This window comes from Oncorhynchus mykiss, chromosome 4, assembly GCF_057628025.1.
Source record: "Oncorhynchus mykiss isolate SJ-2025 chromosome 4, ASM5762802v1, whole genome shotgun sequence".
Classification (NCBI taxonomy): Eukaryota; Metazoa; Chordata; class Actinopteri; order Salmoniformes; family Salmonidae; genus Oncorhynchus; species Oncorhynchus mykiss.
Window position 1 is genome coordinate 65,402,145 of NC_143025.1, and position 5,356 is coordinate 65,407,500.

Below are 5,356 nucleotides of genomic sequence, written 5' to 3' on the forward strand. Positions count from 1 at the left end.
TGCCAACCTGACCAGCAGAAAAGGTTGCATGTTTGCAGTACATTTGGGTGCATGTCTATGCTATGGCAAGTGGCAGAGGAATTGCCCAAGACATTGCTCTGAGAGAGACTGACTGTCAAGAAGGTCCATAGATTTGTGTTTGCAATTAGTGCAAGAGACAAATCATTAATGAGAGACTGGAGAAAATGAAGCCGTAATCCTATTCATTAGTTTTAGAATATGTCCCTTGATATTGGAAATGGTTTTGTTGTGGAGTTTCAATTCTCATTTCCCATACTAGCAGATTGATTCCTTGTGTGGGTGAGTGGCTGATAGAAGAAACACAATTTGAATGGATCTGAGAGAACTGGTTTGGAGAATCTTGAAAGGAGCATGGTCTTGTGGGTGAGGGAGAGACAGAGAGAATAACATAATATAAAAATGTCTCATTGATGTTGCTTGTTTTGATCTGAAAAAGTATTTCAAAGTGCTACAATAGAGAAATTAAGACATTCATTTTGCCTTTCAAAATGTCAGTGTTGCAATCAAATCTCTAAACATTAAAGTAACAGCCCAACAAAAATAAAAACATTTAAAACCTCATATTCTTGTTGCTCATACCCAAATAATGTTAATGACTCGTCCTTTACTTGTAGTTGTGGCCAAAGCATAAATTAGAGAAAAACCACTCAGTCAAACAAACCCTTTCAAAAAATGCTTGAAATTTGCTTTGATGATGACATCATTCTCTTTGGCCGAGACAAGCCCATGTGTGATTGGTCCAACAGCTTTTTCATTTTTTTTCCCAAATTCTCCGGTGGGGAGGATCCTTCTTGAGACTTGGGAGACATGGTCTCAGGAGGGCACACATAAAAGGAAAATAGAGCTCTTTGGCCAAGCACATATCAAAATCCACAAAGAAATGGTTAATTGGCAACAAAATCAGTCTCCAGACTTGAAACCCATTGAAAACATCTGGTTTGAATTGGAAAGGGCAGTCCATAATCGAGGGATATCAAGGATCTGGAAGGATTCTGTATGGAGGAATGGTCTAAGATCCCTCCCAGTATGTTTTGCAACTCATAAAACATAGACACAACTCCAGAGTGCACAGTCCACTGCACCAAGGTCTGCACCCTCGTCAGTCAGCGCCTCGACTAGCAATAGTTAAGGCGACTCTCACTCCAATTGTGGAGCCACACCCAGTTGCTGCCATGGGGCCTGTTCTGGATGCCGTTGCGGAGTCGTCCTAGTGGGGATCCTCTGCTAGTCGAGGCAGACACTCGGGTTCGACTGTCTACTGCCTTGGAACCACAAAGTCTCCACCTGCCTCTCCCGCTCCTGGCCTGGAGCCCAATCCAGCAGTGGATGCTTCGCCTGCTCCTAAGATGGAGCCACAGACCGCAGCTACTGCAGATGTCAAGTACAGCCAGGACATTGGGGCCTCTCCACCCCTGCCTGCCAGCACCGTGCGAGTTCCAGCCCCGAGGGTCCTGCTACCTCCAGGCCTTTCAGACCTCGCCTCAGGGGACCCGCCAGACATCACCCCGGGTGACCCAGCAGAAGTCCCCCTGATGTTGCCCCTGACCTAGATGTCCAGTTCCCTGCCACCACGATAAGGTCACAGTTCCTTTCCTTTCTGGTAGAGTCAGAGTTCCCTTCCTTCCTGGTAGGGTCAGAGTTCCCTTCCTTCCTGGTAGGGTCAGAGTTCCATTCCCTCCCAGTAGAGTCAGAGTTCCCTTCCTTTCTGGTAGGGTCAGAGTTCCCTTCCTTCCCGGTAGGGTCAGAGTTCCCTTCCTTCCCAGTACAGTCAGAGTTTCAGTTTCCTGGCTACCTGGAAGGTGTAAAGTGTCCAGCCTTTGAGTGTCCTGCCCCTCAAGTAGGTCCAGTGTATCTAGCCCCCGTGGTCTTCAGCCTCCTGCCCTACAAGGTCACAAGTTACCTGCGCTAGGCCCTCAGTCCCTAGCACCAGGTCCTCAGTTGTTCTAGCTGTTCTAGGTCCACAGTCTCCTAGTAGACCCTAAGTTTGTTGTTCTGACAGGCACTAGGTATCCTACCAAGCTAGGCCACACTTTTTCTTTGCCGTCAGGTCTGCAGTCTCCTGCAGGGGTTGTTTGGAAATTAAATAATGAGAGAGTCATTGATGCGAGTAACCAGTGTTGTTCAGCACATTGCAATACATATGGGTATATCAAGCACACTGGTAAAAACACTGGCGTTGGGAGTAATTAACATTTACCAAAGGATCTTACACCAATAACATCTTCCCTTTTATAAAATAGGACAGGAGTTGTCAATTTACTAACAAAACAAACCTAGTAATAATATCCAACATGAACAATTTTTTTCCATGTATAAAATAAACAACACATTTTGATAGTCTGTTCACTTTTTCCATTTTTGTTTCTTATTTTAAATATAGATTTTTTTCTCTGTCTGTCAACAATCTATAATAGAAAATCTACAGATTAAATATTTTACGTGGCTGGGACAACCGCCCACAGCGTGAAAATACTTTCCTGTGAGGACTGCGGGGATCATGCACACGTGTGTCACCTGACTGTCTGAGGGGAGTATTAATGGGCAATGGAGCGTCCACCCTGTGTTCCCTGGCTCTTCCCTGTGTTCCCTGGCTCTTCGCCCAGTGCCTCAGGCAACCCCTACAACCATCAGGGTTCTGAGTAGGTGCTGGCTCAGCAATCCAAAGGTCAGCCCTGTTCCGACAATACAGTGATCCCTTCACTTCGACCAAGTAGGAGTGTGGTCCGTCCAGTCCCCTGGTAGTGGCTTCATCTGCACCGCTTCACCCAACCCTGAGCTCAGGTAAATCCTTTGCTGATTTGTCATTGATAAACTTGGACACCTGTCTTCTGTGATGAAGCTTTTCCAGCACGTCTGTCACCACACAGAGCTCCAGGAGAGTGTTGGCTACTGGCAGAGCTGCTTTTAAGCGCCGTGCCATGAGGTCGGGGAGGAGGTCAATCTCGTAGAAGTCTGAGTAATGATCGACAAACAGAATAAATTATTTTCCACTGTGCTGAAAGAGATCTAGACTTACTATCTGACAGGGGTGCATTGGTAGCTCGTGGGACATCATTGTCTCTCGCTGTTGCTCAATGGTGTATTAATTGCAGATTGTGCATTTACTGACATAGTTTTTCATATCACTCTGTATACCTAGCCAATACAGTGTGTCACGTGCTTGTCTGTAACAGGCCTCACCTCCAACGTGACTTGAGTGTACACACGCCAACATCTTAGGGTGCAGGGACCGGGGAATAACGACTCTCTGACCCTTGAATATTACTTCACTTTGAACACTGAGCTCCTCTTTGACTGGCCAATATTCTCTGACGGCCAGCGCAGTTTCTTCCTTGCAGTCGGGCCAGACCATCAGAATCACAGACCTCAATGCCTGGAGGTGCTTGTCTCCGTCTGTGTGCTGTCTGATTTGTACAAGGCACTGGTCCGGAACAGTGAGGTAGTCAGTCTGGTGGATGTGTTCAACATCCACTTGCTCTGTTCGTAAGCTGCACATTGTGTATTGTTCATTCATGGAGCGTGTGTGTGTGCCTGATGCAGAAGCCCTCCTGAGTGTGTCACTCACATACATCTCCAGCCCTGGCTTATACACAGCCTTGAGGTCGTAGCTTTGTAGAGCCAGTAGCATGCTCTGCAGGTGTTTCGGGGCGTCCAGGAGAGGCTTGCTGAATATAGCAATGAGAGGCTTGTGATCTGTCTCTGTGGTAATGTTGTTGCGGCCGCACAGGTAGTGGTGGAAGCGTTGGCATGCAAACACAATGCCGAGGCACTCCTTCTCTATCTGGGCATAGTTCTGCTGTCTGAGTGAGTGTCCTAGAGGTGAATGCCACGGTCTGGCCCTCCACCATGAGGCAACAGCCCAGTCCATATTGGCTCGCGTCACTCTGAATCGTGGCAGGATTCGACACCAGCAGTTTGTGCTGTATTCGCTGATACACCTCTGGAGCCACGGAGACCCCAGACAGGAGCTTCAACCACCTTTTCCTGCCCCAGGGTGTCCAAAAGGTGGTCATGTCGCTGCTGGGCTCGTCGAGCTTGCACTGCAGGAAGGCATGTCTGGTGTTCACGAGCGTGAAGAACTCTTGTAGAGAACATCCTCCAACGTGGGCATAATGTAATGTTAACGTCGCAGAGGCCGGTTGAGTGTTTAGGATAAATGCATTTCTGTAGCTTGTCTGGTTTCTTGATGATAACCATATTACTTATCCAGTCTGTGGGCTCAGTGACGGATGTGATGTGGCCATCTACTTCGTATTTGTCAAGCTGAGTTTTCGCAGCTGCTTTCATGGCCACTGGTACTTTGCTGGGTGCACACTTTACAGGCTGGATTGCTGCGTCCAACTCAAAGTGGACTTCGCCGGGAACTGACTCGACCGGTGTGTTGAAGACCTCATGGTATTTGCTCAGCACTGTCTCTTTGCTCAGGGGCCCAGCCTGGACTTTTGTCTATAGTGTTAAGGTCTGCTGTGATGGTGAAGTTAATAAGCCTGAGGCTCTCGCATGTGGACCCTACCAGTAATGGCTGCTGACTAGTCTCAACTATTTCAAACTCAAGGGTGTGTTTCTGGCAACGCACAACACACTCTGTCACAAACAGGCCTAAAGAGATCATCAACTGGCCTGAATAGCTGGCATTGCTTGTAGAGAGACAAACCACTTTTTTCCTTTGGCCCTCACTGCCCCTATGCACTCACTAGCATATACATCATTCTCAATGCTGTTGTGCCGTTCATCTGTGTTTGTTTCCATGGAGTGCACTTTACCCTCCTTTCTCTTGCTTTTCATGCAGACCCTCGCAAAGTGATTAGCTGTGCCACGGAATTTGCACATTTCCCATAGGATGGGCAGTCTTCTTTTCCACATCCATGAGAAATGCCACACTATCTGCACGTATTGGGGCTGTCTATTGCAGAGTTGGCTATAATATTAGCATTAGCAGTGGCAAAGGGGATTTTCTTTATTGGCTGCCTGAATGTAGCATTGACATTGTCCATATTTCTAGCTCCATGGACCTTATCCGTATATCAGTAAGCTCTGCTGCATGGCATGTCTCCAGTGCCAAGACCAGTCTCAGGTCACGTTCTCTCAGCAAACGTCTGCGCTTGCCCTCATCATCTATACCGAGCACAATCTCATCTCTGATCAGTTCATTTTTTTAAAAGCACCATATTCACATGTAGCTGCCTTTTCCCTTAGCCTGGTGACAAAGCTGTCAATGGACTCCCCGTCCTCCTGTTTGCAACAGCAGAAAACATAATGCTTGTGGATAACATTCTTTGCTCGCTTAAAGTAATGTTCAAGAGCATCAAGAACAGCTTTTGCTGTTACCTTGCTG